The following is a 21,811-nucleotide window of genomic DNA, read 5'->3' as shown; positions in this document are numbered from 1 at the left end:
CTCCTTATTAGGGTCAAGGAGTTTTCCACGTAAAAATCTCTCTTGCATCTTTTGGTTCCTTCAGTTTATCTTTCTGTTCCTTTAGCTTACTTAGTTTTAATTTCGCAAAAAGTTTGGCTAAACTCTCATACTACAATTCAACTCTCCCTTCTTGTAGTATTCATCGAAACAACAATTGGTATCAGAGCCTAACTTCTGGGAAAATTAGGAAACCCTGAAGAAGAAAGGTCTTGGAGAAAATGAATACTCATGAAAATCTCGAGAAAGGATACTCAACTCAGAGGCCTCCTATGTTCAACGATAATTTCTATACCTACTGGAAGAACCGCATGGAAATCTTTATCAAGGCGGAGAACTACCAAGTCTGGAGGGTCATCGAGGTTGGTGATTTCGAAGTCACCAAAACAAACTCTCAAAATGAGGTAATCCCTAAGCCTATGTCTGAATTTGAGAAAGAGAATTTTGATAAAATGGAAATCAATGCTATGGCTGTGAAATTGCTCCATTGTGGAATTGGACCTCACGAACACAATCGTGTTTTGGGGTGCAAGAACGCTAAGGAAATCTGGGATTTGCTGCAGATTACTCATGAAGGAACTAATGAGGTTAAACGCTCAAAAATCGATTTGCTTATGTCAAAGTATGAAAGATTTGAGATGCAACTAAGGAAACCATCCAAGAGATGCTAACCCGTTTTACTAACATCATAAATGAGTTGGTATCCCTTGGTAGACAGATTCTAACAGATGAGCAGGTTAGGAAGGTTCTTAGAAGTCTTCCGAAAGATGAGAGATGGAGAGCTAAGGTGACAGCCCTTCAGGAAACTAAGGACTTTACCAAATTCAACATTGAACAACTAGCAGGCTCTCATGACTCATGAGCTGCACCTTGGAGTCAACAACGAATCCATGAGGAACAAGGGATTGGCTCTTAAGGCTGATGAGGAGGAAGACTCAGAAGTAGACGAGGATGAGGCTGCTCTAATTGTGCGAAGATTCAAGAAGATGTTCAAGAAAGGCCGCACCTCAAGGAACTTCGGGAAAAGACCTCAAATCCAAAACCTGACTACAGCTGCCACACGTGTGGATCCCCAGATCAATTTATCAGAGACTGTCCCCACTGGAAAAATGATAAAGGAAAAAGGAAAGGTTAAGGAACAAGGAAGAGAAAAATTCAGCAAAGCAAACTACCAAAAGTCAGACATGAGGAAGGCCATGATAGCAGCCTGGGGACTCAGGCAGTGAAGAAGAAGAGGATGACCAACCAGAAGAGGAGACGACTAATCTTTGTCTGATGGCTAAATCGGATGATGAAAAGGCCTACCTTGAGGAACTCCAGAAAGAGGTATTTGTTGATCCTAAACAGCTTAAAACTCTCTCTAAAGATGTCCTAATAGATATATGTCTAGAAGAAGAAGAATTCTTTAGAGATACTTGTGTGAAACTGAACAAATGTGAAAATCTCTTAAGGTTTGCAAAGAACATGGTGCTTGGTTGGAAACAGCCTATGCAAAGTCTCAAAGCAAATTAAGAGAGCTTGATTTTAAATATAAACACATAACAGAGATAGCTGATAGAATCGAGAATGAAAGTATTCTTCTGAATGTTGAATTAACTTAGTATAAGCTCATGAATTCTGATATCAGTTCTAGCAGTTCCTCAAGCGATCAGTTGCTTAAATTCAATGTTGATTTTGAAAATTTGAAAAATGAACTCTTTACTTTAAAAACTCAAAAGGATCAACTTGAATCGGAACTAAATGCTAGAAAGGATAGAAGTATTGACCCAAAGGTCATACCTAAGTGGATAGCTGAAGCTCAAGGAAAACGAACTAAAGGCCTTGGTTACATGACCAAGAGAAAAGGTAAGCAAATGAAACATGTTGAGCTTCCTAGCATGAAGGTATGCACTTTGTGGTAAGACTGCATATCTCTATGGTCAATGTAGAATAAGAGAAGAAGCTGATAAAAGAAATGTAAAACAAGTGTGGGTCAAGAAAACTGATATTGCATCCACGTCTAAGGAACCCAAGGAAACCTGGGTTCTTGATCCTAATTCTTAGTTTTCTTGCAGGTCTTAGTGAGGGGGAACAACTCGTGGTATCTCGACAGCGGGTATTCAAAGCATATGACAGGTGATAAATCAAAATTCCTCTCACTAGAAGACTACCCTGGAGGAACAATAACCTTTGGGGATAATAAGAAGGGCGAGATCATTAGAAAATCCAAAATTGGAAGATCAAAATCTCATTCCATTGATAATGTGTTCCTGGTCGAGTGCTTAATGCACAATTTGCTCAGCATATCACAGTTTTGTGATAAAGGAAACTCTGTAAGTTTTACTTCTGACTCTTGCAACATCATCAACAATAAGTCAGGAAAGGTTGTTCTAGAAGGAACAAGAAGAGGGAATACTTATACAGTTGACCTCAACTTAATCCCAAGGAACAACCTTACATGTCTGAGTGTTGTTGAAGATGATCCCCTGCTATGACATAAACGTTTTGGACATGCTAGCTTTTCATTACTGTACAAGCTAAGGTCAAGGAACCTGGTTGTGGGACTTCCTATAATCAAGTTCCTACAGAACAAAGTTTGTGATGCATGAGTGAAAGGCAAGCATGTTTGTTCATCTTTCAAATTGAAGAAAATGGTAAGCACTACAAAGCCTTTGGAATTAATCCATATGGATTTGTGTGGTCCCATTTGGATTCAAAGCATGAGTGGAATATGTTTTGGTTAATGTTGATGATTATTCCAGATTCACTTGGGTTATTTTTCTTATTAGTAAAGATGAAACTCTTAACGAGTTTGTTGTTTTTGCCAAGAAAATACAGAAAATCAGTGGTCACTCCATAGTCCATCTCAGATCAAATCACGGAATTGAATTTGAGAACTCAAGATTCGATGAGTTTTGCAGGGAAAATGGCATGATTCATAACTTCTCAGCTCCAAGGACTCCCCAACAGAATGGAGTTGTAGAAAGGAAGAATCGAACCCTTGAGGAAATGGCTAGAACGATGCTGATTGCAAGTGGGTTTCCAAGGAACTTCTGGGCTGAAGCCGTGAATACAGCATGTTACATCCTCAATAGAGTAACAATCAAAAGTATCATCAACAAGACTCCCTATGAACTATTCAGGGTAAGGAAGCCAAACATATCTCATTGTAGGGAATATTTCAAGCATTATCCCAAACTTGAACCCCACTGTGATCATACACTTAAGCATGGTGGCGTCCAAAGGGAAGAAAGCTAGAGCAAAAAGAGTCGCCAACAAGTTTTAGGAACTTGTAAACCGTTCACAGGGTGAAGATTACACCCCTTAACGATCCATGAGATCGTCAACTCCAAAAGGTCTTGAACCAAATAGGGTTCGGGGATGAAGGTACAAATCCAACCTAAAAGAGATTGAACCTGCCCTAAAAATAGGCCTCTACTTCATTCTTCTCGTATTCATGTGCGCTTTCTGACTAACATGCAATCAATAGGATTAACCCTAAACCTGTTTATCTATGTTGGTTGAATATTAATGCACAAATAAAACTATTATTGGTGATCACTTGAATTATAATCATATTAACCCTAAACAAGATTATTAATTATCTTATTAAGCGTGATTACAAGTACAAATTCCCTTTAAACATGCATAAGAGGTGTGATCAAGCAATAACAATAAATAAGCATCAAGCAACATGATAATAATCATCATAATCACATTAAAAATAAAGCATAATAATAGCAAGATCCTAGGCATGATACTAACAAGATTAATAACAAACCCTAGCATGTCACTAAACAATAAAGATCAAAGCTTTATCCCTAACATGATACTAACATGATATTAGGAAAGAGTAAAAGGAAGCATCCTAGAAATCATAATTGATATAAGCAAATCACCCTAAATATCATACTAAGAAAAGCATCCTAACATGATACTAGGAACCAACAAAACAATCTAAGCATGATTTCTATATCAAAAGATCAGTTAAACAATTAAAGTACTTACTTCGATGCCTCGTACCTCTTTCTAATAACAAAATACACACGTTAGTAACTTCAAGGAAAAGTATAAAATTAATTAAATTAAATAATGGAAATAGAGATTTAGGACCAAACCCTCAGAAATTATAATCTTTCACGTCTAGGGCGAAGACAACTTCGAACTTGGCTAGGTGTGTCTAGATCTTGTGAATGCGGAATTTTGTTTGTGCTAGAGAGATGGGAGCATAGAGAGAATAGATGATTGTGAATTGACTGTTGATTGAAGATGATGAGAATTGGCCATTGAAAACGGAGGTTCAGGACCCTATTTATAAGAAAACAGTCCGGAAATAGGTAGAATTTGATAAGGAATAAAACTCCACGCTGTCGCCGCAAAACCGACCTTGTTGCCAGGCGACAGGATCTGTCGCGTGGCGATAGCCTAGATTTCTACGCGCTTTCAACACGGAGTCCACATGTGGATCAAAATCGATCTGTAAAGTCCGTATGAAACTGAAATCATATCTTTCATAAAATAATATTTTATTCTAAATAAAACTTTATCAAAATCTAATTATTAATTCTAATCTTATTAGGATTAAAGAACCCTCTGGAGAATTCTAGAAGACTATAATCAATTCTAATAAATTTAGGAATAATAATTAATATTGGGCCCTCCCCTAGATCATTGGGTCGCATGTAAAGATCAAACCGGGCCCAGTTTAATGTTTTGGCCATAACTTCCTCATTATTCATCGGAATTGGGCTTATAATATATCGTTGGAAAGCTCTTTGAAAGCCCCATCCAACTCTACTATTATTGGACCCTTGTCGTGGACCAAACTAAACTGGATTGGCTGTTTTCATAAAATAGAGTTGTTTTCGAAAACAGAAAGAAAGAATTTTAATAAAAACTAACTGCAACACTTGAATTTTCACACTTTCACCTCGTTTGATAATGATTCGACGCAAAAGGTATTCATCACTAGGTTTGGTTTTGGGGAGACACATTTGGGTGTCTACACTCATCTTAGAGCCTTTGGTTGTAAGTGCTTTGTACATAACAATGGTAAGAAAAACCTAGGGAAATTTGATGAAAGAAGTGAAGAGGCCATATTTCTTGGATATGCCTCTGATAGCAAAGGTTATAGAGTTTACAATAAAAGTTCAATGTGTGTTGAGTAAAGCATTCACATAATCTTTAATGAAGTTACCCAGTTTGTGAGTGTGTAGGAACGAGAAGATGATAATGATTTTGAAATTGGTTTGATAAGAGACAGGGATGAAGAAGAGACTCAGAAGCAAACCAAAGAAAAGCAGCCTGCTCCAGAAGAGGATCATCAAGAGAATGAGGAAGTTCCTCAACCAGATCATCAAGTGAATGAGGAACTAGCAGAAGAAGAAAAAGCAGAAGGAACAGAACCAGAAGCTCCTCAAATTGGAGTTCCTGCTAGGAAATTTCAACCTAGGACATTCAATTATAAAGGTTCCCATCCAACTGATCTCATAATCAGTGACATAAGAAAATGAATTCAAACAAGATCGCAGATGAGGAACTTTTGTGCGTTCGATGTATTTTTGTCCATCCTAGAGCCTCGAAATCATCAAGAAGCCTTGGGAGATGCTGACTGGATAGTGGCCATGCAAGAGGAACTAAATGAGTTTGAGAGGAACAAAGTTTGGCACCTTGAGCCAAAGCCTAAGGGTAAGAAAGTTATTAGACTCAAATGGGTGTTCAGGAACAAGCTTGATGAACATGGCACTATAGTAAGGAACTAGGCCAGATTGGTTGTGAAGAGATACAACCAACAGGAAGGTATTGATTTCGATGAAACCTTTGCTCCTGTAGCTAGATTAGAAGCTATTAGAATCCTAGTAGCTTTTGCCTCTTTTATGGGTTTCAAACTATATCAAATGGATGTGAAATGTGCTTTTCTTAATGGTTTCTTAAATGAGGAGGTATTTGTTGAATAACCTCCAAGTTTCAAAAATCCTAAATTTCCAAATCATGTTTTTAAGCTTGATAAAGCTCTCTATGGGCTTAAACAAACTCCAAGAGCCTGGTATGAAAGGCTTTCAAACTTCCTACTGAAAAATGATTTCAAAAGAGGAAAAATAGATAAAACTCTTTTTCTTAAATCACGAGGAACTGATTTGTTAGTTGTACAGATTAATGTAGATGATATTATATTTGGTGCTACTAACAATGGTTTATGCAAGTACTTTGTTGAGCTAATGGGTGGTGAATTTGAAATGAGCATGATGGGTGAATTGAATTTCTTCCTTGGACTACAAATAAAGCAAACTGCAGAAGGAATTATGATTCACCAACAGAAGTATGTCAAGGAACTTCTAAAGAAGTACAACATGGAGAATGCCAAGACAAATCACACACCTATGGGAACAGCAACAAGACTTGATAAGGATTCACAAGGAACAAGTGTGGATCAAAACACTTATAGAGGTATGATTGGTTCATTGCTATATCTAATAGCCAGTAGGCCTGACATTTCTTTCAATATTGGATTGTGTGCTAGATTTCAATCTAATTCTAAAGAATCACATCTAACGGCTGTTAAGAGAATTTTAAGATACCTCAAAGGAACAGATGACCTGTGTCTGTTCTATCCTAGAAGTGATGACTTTATGCTTAGAGGATTTACAGATGCTGACTATGCTGGTGACTTAGTCAACAGGAAAAGCACCTCAGGTATGGTTCAGTTTCTTGGCTCTTGTCTAGTTTCTTGGGGTTCCAAGAAACAAAATACTATTGCATTGTCGACTGCAGAGGTTGAGTATGTAACAGTAGCTGCTTGTTGCTCTCAAGTCCTTTGGATCAAACAACAGTTGTGTGACTTTGGTATTAAATTTAATTGCATTACTATTTATTGTGATAACACTAATGTAATTTGCATATCTAAAGATCCAGTCCATCATTCAAGAGTCAAGCATATTCATATAAGGCATCATTTCCTTAAGGATAATGTTGAAAAGGGTTTGATTAAATTAGATTTCTGCCAAACTGACAATCAAATTGCAGATATTTTAACAAAACCCTTGAATAGAGTAAGGCACGAGAAGATGAGAATGGAACTTGGGATGATTTAGTTATACTAAGAAAAATGCATCAAGTTCCCTCAGGTATGAAACTCAAACTGACGTGCTTAATCATTGTATACTGTGCACAAGTGTTATATGTTTAATTACATAGTTAAGACAGGTTGTGAGCAGGAGTAACATTTGTTAAAGGCATGTAAATTTGAAAGGCATAGAATATGAAAGTCCAAAATTGGTTGCATAAGCCTTGTTGAATTGTTCCATGTATCAAGTTGCTTTTGCAAGTGGTTTTTACTGATTAAATTCAAGAGATAAAATTGTTGTGTTTATCTATCTTTCAAAATTCCAAATTCTTTTTATCTAAACACAAAATTTGGATGAATACATCTAATATTCATCATTATCCTTTGTTCAAAAGTAACCCACTCACATTACTCTCTTAAAACACGGTTTGCGTTTCCCTAAGCAATAAATATGAGTGTCAAATCAACTTAATTCACTTCACCTTCCAAGCGACACCTCACTTCACCAATTTACCTCCACCATAAAAGAGATGTCAGCCTCACAAAAATTTACACCACACAAAAATTACCTTCTCTCTCATCACTCCGATCAAAATTACTCTCCAATGTCTACCTCTCAAAAAACCTTAGCTGAAACCGAAGCAAACCCTATCCCAGACATCACCATGGAAAACCTTCTGGAAAACTCAACCAAAGAGATCTCTGAACCTCCAAATAATGAATCAACTACCGAATCTCGGTCCTCTCGCAAAAGGAAAGCCAATGACATGCAAGAGGAAAAGGAAAGTGTTCCGGAACTAGGTGTGAATTATCGAGACAAACCTGCTGCTATGAAAAAGCATGAGAAGATGGGAGAACATTTTGTGACAGGTTTGACACTCAATTTACCTTGGTGTAGATCTGTAAAATTGTATGAATTGCTTGATTTGCTTGAGTTTCAAAATTGGGTAAACTTGCTGAGTGAATGTTTTAATCGGAGTATGTATGTTGATGCTATGAAAGATTTTTGCAAAAATTTTAAGTACTCTAAGGGTATTATTCGTAGCATGGTGTATGGGAAGGAAATTGAATTTGATGCTGTGTATTTGGCTGAGTTGTTTGATGTGCCGAATGCTGGGTATGATTTGTATTTCAAAACCAATGTCATTAGAAATCCCCTTCCTGAAGCTAACATTGATGAAATTGTTGAGCATTTAGGAGGTGACCCCGAGGAACCCTACATAAACCATAATGACCTAACCCCTCTTGACAAAATTCTACTAAAATTTGTGTTCAATGACATAATCCCTCGCTCTCAAAAGAGAGACAGTGCAAACAAGCTTGACTCTGTCCTAATCTACTGCCTAGCCCGAAAAATACCTATCAATTTTCCCTCAATCATGATCCAACACCTTACCCACTGTGTTCCAAAAGGATGGAAGGTTGGATATGGAAACTTACTTACCTTTGTCTTCGAAAGCTTTGGCATTTCCTTTGCCAAGAAAGAGCCCCTACCTCTCAAAAACATCGAATTCATACAGCCCATATTTCTTGAAAACCATAAGCTAAAAATTGTGAATGGATGTTTTGAATTGGTGGTAGAAGAAAAAGATAAAAGGCCAAAGGAAGTGAGTGCAGTAGTTGAGGGGGAAGAAAAGAAAGCAGTAGGGGCTATTGAGAAGGTTGTTGAAGATATTCAGAATGAGGGAGAGCAGGAGGAAGAGGAAAAAGAAGATGTAGGGGAGATACTGGAAACAGGGGGAAGGAAAAAGAGAAAAAGTTTGAGGTTGTTGAAAAAGAAGGGGAATCCATCTCCAGTGTGCATTGATCTTTCTGGTGACCAGGAGGATTTGCAGAAGCTTCCTAGTACTCTTACTTCTATTAGGTATGCATTTGCAGGTTTTGCAGCTGAGGAGAGTTTGAAAGAGGTGAAGGAACTGCTCCAGAAAGTGCTCAAGGATCAGGAGAAGTTCCAAGCAGAGATGAAGGATTTGAAGAAGAGTGTGATCACTCTAAATGCTGATGTGAAGAAGCTGGTCACAAGCACTGATAAAGGGAGACAGTCCATTGTCAAGGACATTGTGTCTCAAATTAGCAAGAAGTTGGAGGATCTTGCTGTTGATGATGACCAGAATGCTGCTTCATGATCTTACCTTACCTTGCAGCCTTTTTATGTTGATGAAACTCTTATTTTATTTGCTTTTGGGAACAATTTTATTTTGGTCTTTAATATTTTGGGCACTTTTAATTTTCTTTTGGTGAACTTGCAAATTTGGTACATTTGACCGATGTTTTAAATCGTTTTTGGATGATTTATACCTATGTTTATTCTGCCTATATGCTTTATGAATGTTTTCTCTCTATGCATGCTTCTCGTCTTAACACCAAACCACTTAGATGTTGCTGTGTTATAATATACTATTGCTTGTGTGTTGGTTTTTGATAATGCCAAAAGGGGGAAGAGATGCAAACTATCAAGTAAACTTAATCATTCGATGATCTCTGTTCAAAATCTTCACAAGCTGCCTACTCTTTACAAGCAGGTATAATATATATACAAGTTTTTCCTTAGTTTTTCATTTCAGCATTGCTTTTATTTCTTAGTATTAGTTCCCTTTTTGCATTGTATTTTGTTTTTGCATTTTCTTTCTTTTAGAATAGGTTGGATTATCTTTGTTTTCTTGTAAGTAAGTTTGGTTTGTTTGTCATCATCAAAAAGGGGGAATATTGTTGGGACTTAATGATTTTGATGATGACACAACCTCACTTACTTACAGACTAATAAGAGCTTGATTGTTTAAGTGTGTGATAAGATGCAATGACTAGGAGAATTAAGTATCGTGCAAAGATACCATGAGGAACAGGAAAGCCAGAAACAGAGCTATCCAAAAAGAAGAGTTCCTTTGGAAGAACTGGTGCTTTACAAATGGAGACTTAAGAAGAGAAGGTTCCCCTCAGGGAACAGAAGCTTCAGAGCAGAAGGTTCACCAGAGAAGAGAAGTTCCCCTTGAGGAACAGAAGCCTCGGAGTAGAAGCTTCATCAGAGGACATGACGACTAAATATATTTTTATATTTTAGGATTTATTAAGTATAAGATATTAAGTTACACTCGAAAAATCTGTGTGGAGTTGGTCTAAAAAGATAATATTGTGCTAGCATATTTTTAAGAAAGTAGTTAAGTTTAAAACGTTTATCTTTTTCTTAACAAAAAAGATTTTATTTTATTTATAATTTTCGAAAATATCTTTTGGAAATAAAATCTTCCATGTTTTCCAAAACTTGCGGCTTACTTTCCATGATCTCTTTCATATCATGGTCAAAGCACATTAAGGAGTTCATGCTTCCTTGAAATTAGGAACATGTTCATCTTAGTGGGTTGGAGTAATGGCGTAATGGATTTGCTGCACAAAGGAGTTTTTCCTAAACGAATTTGATCTATAAATAGTCTTTGAAATCAGTTGGAAAGACTCACCCTTGCTCACATAAGTTTTCAAGCTTTAATTCGAGTTAAGTGTCAATTCCACATAAGTGATATAGAGTGTTCTTATGTTCTTATACTAGAGTTATTTATCTTTCGAGTTGTAAGTTGGGAAATGGGGAAGTTTGAGTAAACTTCTGTATGTGAGAAAGAGAAGTGAGAAAGAGAAGAGAAAGAAAAGAGAAAGAGAAGAGAAAGAGAAGAGAGATAGAGAAGAGAAAGAGAAGAGAAGAGTAACAAGTTGAGTGAATTGTTCCTCGGGGTTTCAAGTTCGTTGAGGAACTTGAAGTTTGAGTCTTTAATTTGTAATAGGACCATTTGCCCTATTCTAGTGAAGATTCTTTTCCCAAAATCCCAAGTGGTCGTGGTTTTTCTCCTTGTTAGGGTCAAGGAGATTTTCACGTAAAAATCTCTCTTGCATCTTTTGGTTCCTTCAGTTTATCTTTCTGTTCCTTTAGCTTACTTAGTTTTAATTTCGCAAAAAGTTTGGCTAAACTCTCATACTACAATTCAACCCCCCCCCCCCTCTTGTAGTATTCATTGAAACAACATAGATTTATAAAATTGGATATTTAGTTTTGAATCATGATCTATTTTAACATTATTTTACTTTATATATAACACATTAGTTATCGATTATCATTTTATAGGCGGATTATTTTAATTTATTGAATGCATAATTATGATGAACTTGTTGTAGGAGAGTGCATGTCATATTTTTTCAAAAAACAAAAAAGGAGAGTGTATGTCATAAATTTCTTAAATATTAATTTTTCAATTTTTTTTTTCTCTTTACTTGAACTGTAATGAATATAAGTGGAATAAAAAAAATGGAATAACAAAAAAAAGTAGAATAAAAATAAAACTTACTATATTTTTTGACTTTTTGATAATTCCTTAACCAACTTTTCCCTTCTTTTACATCAGAAGCGAAATATTTGGCTTATCCCTTAACTCTCCGTAAGCTTCTCAACCTCCTTTAAACAATCATCTTCTCGACTTTATTTTTCATATCCTTTGTCAATATTTTTCCTTTTACACCCTTACACAATCGAATTAATAGAAAATTATCTTTTCCTTAACCAATATTTTAACAGACTCAAATCCAGATACAAAAAAGTATGCATAGTTTTCAATTTTATGCACCATCTTCCAAAATTCGTCATTTCCCTACATCATTCTCAATTCTTCGTCGACAACAACAAAAGTCAAAGCCTCAATGGTGGACAAAGATCCATGATCCTCGTAGCGAATTCATTACTAGTTGGAATAACCTCTTCTTAATAACATGCCTAATTACTCTATTTCTTGATCCTCTATACTTCTATGTTCCTACAATATGTGGTTACGCTTGTCTTAACACGAATTTTGAGTTATTAATCATTATGACTCTTATTAGAACCATTTGTGATTTCCTTTACCTTGTGCATATTTTCTTAAAATTTCGAACTGCCTTTATTTCAAGAAATTCTAGAGTTTTTGGACGTAAGGAGCTTGTTATGGACCCTAAAGCTATTGCTGCTAGGTATTTAACGTCCGATTTTATAATCGACGTTGCTGCAATGCTTCCTTTGCCTCAGGTATTATTCATGAACAATTACATCTATAATGTGAAGTTCGTGTCAATAGCTATAGTTCGCTTATAGTTCATGTCATTATGTGTTACATCTTATATTTATCAAAATTTTGTTATATAGCACTAAAATTGCACTACATTATATGTATAACGTAGCACAGAATGAGTACAAATATTTACGAATTATAATGATTACAGACAATGATTTGGTTTATTGTCCCGGCATTAAGAAGTGGAACAAAAGCTCATACAAATCACACTGTGGCTCTTATTGTACTTGTTCAATTCATTCCTCGCTTGTTCGTAATGATTCCGTTGAACCGAAAGATTGTGAACTCTACAGGAATTGCAGCAAAAAATGCATGGTCTGGAGCAGTTTATAATATGCTTCTCTTTATATTGGCTGGCCATGTAAGAACCTCTAATTGTTGTTCTTTAAATTTTGACTAATTGCTTTTAAAGAAATATCATATAATTAATATTAAAGTTTTAGTAGCTAATAATTTATTTATGATATATGAAGTACATGGAGAAAATTTAGTCACTAATTATGTCAATTGGTTAACGACTTACTCAATTACACAATGGAGATTACATATGTCATTAGAATTAAATGACATATATAGAATTTATATAACAATGTTAGCGAAGTACTTCTAACAATCCTAAATGTAATTCTATTTTGATTGTGAACGTTTGTCAATGTATTACTTTGACCATACAAATCTATAGTTCCATATTAGTAAAAAAAAAAATAAATATTAAAGTTTAATATTAATAAACTACTCATTGAATAAATCAAATAATACCTAACATAATTGTTGTATTTTATATACTGAGAGTAAACTAGAAGATTATCTCATCTTAGATATAGTGTATGTTAAGATAACAAATGGGAAGAACAAAAGGAATTGGAGATAGTAACATATAATCTTATAAGAAGCAAAATTGGTATAAATCACTTTTTTTGTCCAACTTTTTTGAAAAAACTACCTTTTTATGTTTATTTTTTATTTTTTTTATTTTCTTTACTAAACCACCTTTTAAGTACCTAAGATTTTGATTGCATCACCCCTATTTCAAATCTAACGGATTGCATCTCAACCATCCACTTCCAAATCAACAACCACAACAAAACCTTCCCTTCTATCTCAACCATCCGCTTCAATTACCTCAATTTAGGGTTTGAGAATGAACAAAGACTACAATTTTATTTGTGCAGCAAAATTAGGTTTGACTTTTTTAGAGCTTTACTCAATTTAGTCATGTATTTATATAAGGGAAGGGTCGAATGTTTTTGGGAGGGAAAAAATAAATGATTTAGGAGGGAAAAGCACAAGTAATGGGCCCCTTTGACGTCTCAGTTATATTTTCGTCATAATTTGAAATAGGGGTGGTGCAATCAAAATCTTAGGTACTTAAAAGGTGGTTTAGTAAAAAAAAACATAAAAGGTGGTTTTTTCAAAAAAGTTGGACAAAAAAGGTGGTTTATATCAATTTTGCCATTTCTTTACAATGGCAACATGCAGTTTTTTTTATACAACATCCCTTTTTTCATGACAATTCACAGGTGATAGGAGGCATATGGTATTTATGGGCACTACAACGAGTACATACTTGCTGGACAATAGAATGTTTAAGGCAAAGAAATTCAAGAAAATTTCCATGCAAACCGTCATTTTTTGATATAGAGAACAAAAACCTGCCAGCTCGAAAGAAATGGTTAGAACGATCTGACGTTCTTACGAATTGTAACCCTCGAAATAAAGATCACAAATTCACCTTCGGAATGTTTGGTCGAATTATAACCGATGATGTTGTCTCTGCTGGTTTCACCCAAACTTATTTCTATTGCCTTTGGTGGGGGTTGAAGACCTTAAGGTATTTTCTTCCCTTAGTTTTACTTTTAAAATTTTGCCAACAGCTACTATTTAAATGATAATTTTTGAAAATAACTACCATTTAAAAAAAAAAAAACCCACAAAACACAAAAACTTTAAATAACACTATCACTTTTTTTTTCTTTGCCACTTTCATTTTATTCTCATTTGGCATTGGGAGTAGTAAAAATTTTAATTTTTATATTACTAGGAAAGATTACGTGCGCGTTGCGCGCGACATAATCGATGTTTATGGTCGAGTTGTAATAACTTGTCATGATACTCAAAACTTACTGGCTAGGCTTTTGAACACATATGTATACTAAGAAATAAATTGTAACAATCATATCCTTGTGTAGGTATGAAAATGTAACACTTGAAAATGTATATACGCTATTCACTCTTTAGTTGTAAGCTTTTCATGGTGCAATATGGCTTTTGTTGTGAATTATAATATACATCATCCATCACTTTTAGTTGCAACACTTGAAAATATATATACATTTTTCATTTTTTTTTATAATTGTTCTTTATTTTTATTGACTTTTTTGTTGGGCAAAATAGTCATGTGGGATCTTATTAGATTTATCTCGATTTATATATATGTTTTAAATATTAATCTTTAGATTTTTTTACATGTCTATAATCTGAGATACAAGAGATTAAAATTATGTATTGACAAGCGTGAAAGTTAAAATGTTGCAACTAAAAGTTAACGGAGAAAGTTTCAAAAGAAAATGTCTAATTAGGTGATGAGGTAATTAAATTCGGTGGGTTTGTGTGTGTGTGTGTGTTTTTTTTTTTTTTTTTTTCTTATGAAAATATTAACAAAGTGGATTATATCCAGCCTATTCCCCCACCCCTTGAAGAGGACTATTATCAGGTTAAATAGTTTTGCCTTCTAACAATAGAAGAAAAATAACTTTGGATGTTGGAAGTTGGAAAGGAAGGAAGACTAAAGAAGCTAAGAGAAATAAATACTAGAAACATAAGAGTTAATATGACATAAATGGTTATATGGATAAATAAACATTTTTAGAGATAAAAAAAGTCATCACACTATTCATAAGAGTTCTTTTGAACTTTTTATAAGGTAGGGAAATAGGTCACTTTTCAAACAAATAAAAGAAATATAAAAGTGACATAGAAAAAAAAATAGACAAGGTAATTAATAATGTGGCAATTAGGAAGAAATTAAAGGATGCTGATTAAAACATGAAACATGCTTAAACAATTAGGGGAGGGAGGGGGGGGGGGGGGGGGGAATTGTTTAGAAACTTATATGAAAAAAGAGAAAAGTAATAAATATGTAATGGACACATTCACTAAGTGGAAAATTGTTTGAAATATTTTATCTATAAATGAAAAAATTCTAAATGGGAAGAACTATTAACCTTTACTATTTGATAAATGAGAAGAACAAAAAGGATCAGGGTGTGTACATATATTTGGATACTTGATTGTTTATAATATGTTGAAAAACCATCATCACAATTTGGATAAACTTGACAATTTTGTTAGTAATAATTTTTTTTTAATTTTTTTATTTGTAAGTAATAATCTGAATTTATATTTTATGAGCTAATCTAAAGTTATATTATCATATAAGTTATTGATTATTTATTTATTTTTTTTTTTTATTTTTTTTTTTATCACAGTTCTTATGGGCAAAATATAGAAAATAGCACCTACGTTGAGGAAACACTATTTTGCAGTTTTATTTGTGTGATGGGTCTATTCCTTTTTTCGCACTTAATTGGCCAAGTTCAGGTAATACATTGTACTTACTTCTTTTGTTTCATATCACTTGAAATGTTCATTTACGCACATTTACCAAAGTAAGATTTCAATGGGCATATCAATGCTTAGCTCAAAAGTTTAACCATTAGTTATACATAAAAATTGAATTTTTTTATAAATGATCTATAATACTCCGTGTTTTCTCTTTTAGATGCATATATATTATATAGACAACATGTATAAAGTGAAACAATAGTACTTATTGTAATAAGATTGAATTAATTAGATATAAAGAGTAAAGTAATTGATTTAATTAAATGAACTAAGATGAATTAAATAAAAAGATAAGTCGAATGAACGAGCTTAAGTACAAGGGAATAAGAAAGGTCCGGAAGACAAACTATACTAGGAATAAATGAAGAAAACAAATTTGTGGGGGTGGGGGGATTACGTGTATGTGAATGTGAGTAAACTATAGTCTAGTAGGTCTAGTACACAAGGCCTAGCTACGGGGGCTGGCCGGTTGGCCCTCGGTAGATTTAAAACCCTGGATACGTCCTTAGGGGAGAGAAAGTAAATTTTTATTGTCAATGGAAAGGAAGAAGGGAGGAAAGCAATTAGGGAGCGAAATGGAAAATCTCATAATTAGTAAAATTATTACCCTCTTCTATTTGAATTATAGTCTCACTTAATTATGGTTGGATTTAAAAAAATATGCCCTTCCTAATTAGTTAATTGTAGTGGTTAGCAGAAGATGAAAATGAGATAATTGTTAGAAAAAAAATAAAATATTATACTTCTATCTCTCATTGTTTAGGTAAATTAAATACACAAAGAGATTAATAAAAAGATTGGCAACTAGGATGATTAATAAAAAGATTGGCAATTAGGATAATATGACAAAAAGTTCCCGGTAGAGATATTCTTAAGATAATTAAAGAATAATGGTCAAATGTTAAATTCATTTATCGTTGCGGAAATGTTTGTTATCTGATTTACATGTGACTTATTCCAATTTAAAGAGAGGAGAAATTTGGATTGAACACTTTTTATGAGCTTGTATCGACTTGATGAAATTCTCCTCTTTAATGATGTTTGGAGTTAATACTCTTATCACCAATTGCTTTTGGGGTGAAACTTTCTATGGAATTGTAAGTGAACAAATTTTCTACATCGAGTTGCTCTGACCGATTTTAAATTTTCTAAAAATTTTAACATTAAAAAAAAAACAAAATTACTTAAAATATTGAGAAATGTATAATAATAACATGAGTTTTTTTTTCCTAAGTGAGAAATTTGTATAGAGTAGTCATAGTATTTCATGTTATAAAATTATTTTGAGTAATTGACCTAGTATTGTTCTTTTATTTTTCTTAGAATTATCATATGATCTCATATTGCAGAATTATCTTCAATCTATAATGACCAGAATTGAAGAATGGAGGATAAAAAGAAGAGATACAGAGGAATGGATGCAACATAGACAACTCCCAGAGGAACTTAGGGAGCGAATCCGGCGATTTGTTCAATATAAGTGGCTTGCAACAAGAGGAGTTGATGAAGAGTCTATTCTACAAACATTGCCCTTAGATATTCGACGAGAGATTCAAAAACATTTATGTTTGGGTCTTGTCCGCCGGGTAAGTTATTTTTGCTTAAGTATTGCATTTTCATATGGTTAATTAATACAAAATTTATTCTTTTTTTAGTTTAATTTGCATCTAGTCATAATAAATAATTAAATTGGCTAGTTTGATTAAGTTAGATAATAAACTCCTCTAGTGTTAAATATTGTACCACCTTCGTTAAATGTTATGTGCAACTTTAGGGAATTATTTGTCAGATATAAAATGATCCAAAGCTATACATAACATTTAATTGAGGTAGTATTAACTTATCGATAACTTAGAGATCAATACAATAAAATACTAAAGCCCTGTTCTTTTGAGCTTCTGGGCAGAGCAGAGCAGAGCAGATTTCAGCAAAGCAGAGCAGAAGAGCAGAGCAGATTTCAGCAAAGCAGAGCAGAGCAGAGCAGATTGAAGCAGAGCAAAGCAGAGCCCAGCAGAGCAGAGCAGATTTCATTATTATTATTATTATTATTATTATTATTATTATTATTACTACTAATATTGTTATTATTACTATTATTATTATTATTATTATTATTTATTATTATTACTACTACTACTAATACTATAATAATAATTGTAATGCTTTATTATTGTTATTAAATATTAAATATTAAATATTAAATATTATTATTATTATTATTATTATTATTATTATTATTATTACTACTACTACAACTACTACTACTACTATTATTACTATTATTATAATCATTAAATTTTATTATTAAAAATCAATTATTATTAATAATATTAATATTATTAAATATTAATTATATTATTATTAATATATTATTATTAAATATTTATTATATTATTATTAATATATTATTATTAAATATTTATTATATTATTATTAATATTATTATTATTAATATTATTATTATTAAATATTAATTATATACTTCCTCCGTTTTCTTTTACTTGCAACACACCTTTTAAGCACACAGTTTTAGGAGATGATTAGTGAGGGTAAACGAGCGATTTTATCAATATAATTTTTACACGAAAATTAGAATAGAGTTAAGTATCATTTGTAAAAATTATAATGAAAATTTTGTCCATTTACATTACATAAACCAGAGCTCAAAACACGTGCCACAAGGCTGTGTTGCAAATAAAAGAAAACGGAGGAAGTATTATTATTAATAAATATTATTTATTTATTTATTATTATTAAATTTTAATTATTATTATCATTAAGTATTAATTTTTTATTATTATTTTTATTAAATATACATTATTATTATAATAATTCAATATTAAGTATTAATTTTAAGCAGAGCAGAGCAGAGCAGGGCAGAGTAGAGCAGATTGAAGCAGAGCAGAGCAAATTTCAGCAGAGCAAAGCAGAGCAGATTTCAGCAGAGCAAAGCAGAGCAGCTCTAAAGAACGGGGCCTAAGTATATCTCACTAAACCATTTTTTTTTTAATTAGGAAGATTGTCTTAATTAGTTTGCCTGTCATGATCACTGTCATAGAAGAGATGGTAGTTAAAACAAATAAAACTAACTCAAACTATCACTACTATTTGCATTTTTTTTTTTGTGTTATTTACAATCATTTGAATTTCATTATTTATGCATGCTTGGACCATTAATATATTTAAAATTCTTTAAATAAAAAATAAAGTATACATAATCAGTTTTTTTATGGCATATGTTCCTTTTTGTAGGTTCCTTTCTTTGCACAAATGGACGATCAACTACTAGATGCTATATGTGAACGTCTAATACCGTCCTTAAGCACCAAAGACACATACATAGCTCGAGAAGGAGATCCTGTTTCGGAGATGATGTTGTTAGAGATATCGGAAAATATATGTGTGATATATTTTCCGTATATATCATTTAAGAGAATAATATATTTAGGATATTTATGTTAAGATATTATTTTGAGAATATATCATTAGGATATATGGTATATCTTTTAGGAATATTGTTTCCTATCTTATGAGGTTAGGTTTTGTATAAATACTCAACCTATTGATGAATAATAAACAAGCAAGCAATACAAAAACCATTCTATTATCTCTTCTCTCTAATTTATCATGGTATCAAGAGCAGGTTAAATCTTGGGACCGTTCATAAAAAATTTCCCCCCTACCGGTGGGTTAGAAATTAAACCCACCGGTGGGATGATCCTTTAGCAAAAATTACCAAATTTTTTTTTAGTTTATTCCGCTGTGCAAGTTAGTGTTGGTGCAGAATTTGAGTTGATGACTTGATGTATACATTACATCATGCGTGGCTTTTCTAAGCATTGAGATCAAAATAAAGTTGTTGGTGTGTCTTTGACTCTCAAAGATGAAAAAAAAAAAAAAAAACGGCTCGCTTGTGTCGTGAGACAAGATATATTTGGTTCTCCTTGTGTCGTGAGACGAGGTTTGTGAGTTGATTCGAGCATAATTTTGCTTCTTTGGATTTGAGTGTGGTTTACTCTGAAAGACCAATAAGAAATTTGAGTGTGGTTTACTCTGAAAGGCCAATAAGAAATTTGAGTGTGGTTTACTCTGACAAACCAATATTTTATTGGAGCTCGGTTTTGCTCTTGAAAAACCAAAAATTGTTATATTTGCAGGTTCGAAAAGAATGACATTCCTGTTTGATTGATGACTGATGAGTTCGAAAAGATGAACGTTCTCATCGTTGAAAAGAAGAGACAAAAATTGAAGGCGACATCACAAGAGTGTGCATCTCGGCTTCAACAAAGTGAAGAATTTCCAATCGCAACGTTCGTGTTACTGCCGTTACGATTGCGGGAGGGTGTTAGAGATATCGGAAAATATATGTGTGATATATTTTCCGTATATATCATTTAAGAGAATAATATATTTAGAATATTTATGTTAAGATATTATTTTGAGAATATATCATTAGGATATATGGTATATCTTTTAGGAATATTGTTTCCTATCTTATGAGGTTAGGTTTTGTATAAATACTCAACCTATTGATGAATAATAAACAAGCAAGCAATACAAAAACCATTCTATTATCTCTTCTCTCTAATTTATCAGATGTTCATAATAAGAGGGCAACTGGAAAGCTCCACTACATATGGTGGCCGGTCGGGTTTCTTTAACTCTATTACTCTTCTCCAAGGCGACTTTTGCGGTGAAGAGTTATTAACATGGGCAATATTACCAACTACTACAACTCTAAACCTTCCATCCTCAACAAGAAAAGTAAAAGCCATCACCGAAGTCGAAGCATTTTGCCTTACGAGCTGAAGACCTTAAATATGTAGCAACTCAGTTTAAGCGTCTACAAAGCAAAAAGCTTCAACATTCTTTTAGGTACTATTCTCATCAATGGAGGACATGGGGAGCATGTTTTATACAAGCTGCTTGGCGGCGTCATCAAAAGAGAAAGTTGGCTGAAGATTTGGCAAGACATGAAAATTACTTTTATTATATTATGGATGATGATGACGAAAATAATGAGGATGAGATCATGTATAGTGAAGGTGACCCATTGATTTTAAAGCACAATGATGAAGATGATGATAATAATAAACACCAACAACCACTTAAAGCTACAATTCTAGCTTCTAAATTTGCTGCAAATACTAAAAGAGGGGCAAATCAAAAGGCGAAAATTGTTGATACTTCTTCTCATTATGACCTAAAGATGCCTAAGATGTTTAAGCCAGAAGATCCCGACTTTTTTTGACCAAAATTTCATGTAATCTACGGTATACTAATTAATTATCAATCATTGATTAATACCGAGGTAAAATTATTAAATTACCTCTCGCCTATAGTGTTTATTGTAGGTAGTCTCAACAAATTAAGATTATTTTGAGCTGTGCTATTGGGGTATGTCATTTTTAATTTTTGAGAAGATTTTGTGTGAATCCATTTCACGCGAGTTCGGTTTATAATGCATACTCCCACCCCCTATCCACTGTCACTGCCCAGCCCCTACCGGCAGCCGGCGACTTCTCCCTCCCAACCCCCGGTGCCGGCGACCCTCCCCCACCCATTTTCGGGCGCTGGGGATCCTGCATACAAAGTTCCTGAATTTTTGTTATTTATAGACAGCTCTCATAACCCAATTGCTGGATCAGTATTATGAATCTTCTGAGTTCTGATCGATATGATTAGGTGGCAATATCAAGGGCACTGAATGGTATTGGACTTGCTATTGTTATACCTTCAGTAAAATTAGGAAAGAAATAAAAAGAGCCAACCTTTGATGGAAGAGATAGGTGTCTGGAAAATTGGATGAACTTGCGAAGGAAAAGGCTATTCTTCATCTTATTTTTCTGTCGAGAAAACCTGCAATTTAAAAAATTTTGAAGAGATCTTAATGGAGGGTATGTGCTTTGGCAAAACTAACCTAATATTTTATATATATAACCTAATATCTGATATATATAACCTAATTTATGACAATTATAATATAATTTCTGATATTTATAATATAATATCTAAGCATTATAATCTTATTTTTGACAATTAA

General features: G+C 33.4%; 1 pseudogene; it reads left to right on the top strand.

The window, feature by feature from the left end:
- The first annotated feature begins 11,639 nt into the window (after nt 1-11,639).
- LOC145572281 (putative cyclic nucleotide-gated ion channel 16) lies at nt 11,640-21,019 on the top strand (annotated as a pseudogene).
- The last annotated feature ends 792 nt before the right edge of the window (nt 21,020-21,811 follow it).

This window comes from Chenopodium album, chromosome 12 (assembly GCF_948465745.1).
Source record: "Chenopodium album chromosome 12, dcCheAlbu1.1, whole genome shotgun sequence".
Classification (NCBI taxonomy): Eukaryota; Viridiplantae; Streptophyta; class Magnoliopsida; order Caryophyllales; family Amaranthaceae; genus Chenopodium; species Chenopodium album.
This window is presented reverse-complemented; position numbering and strand designations above follow the sequence as displayed.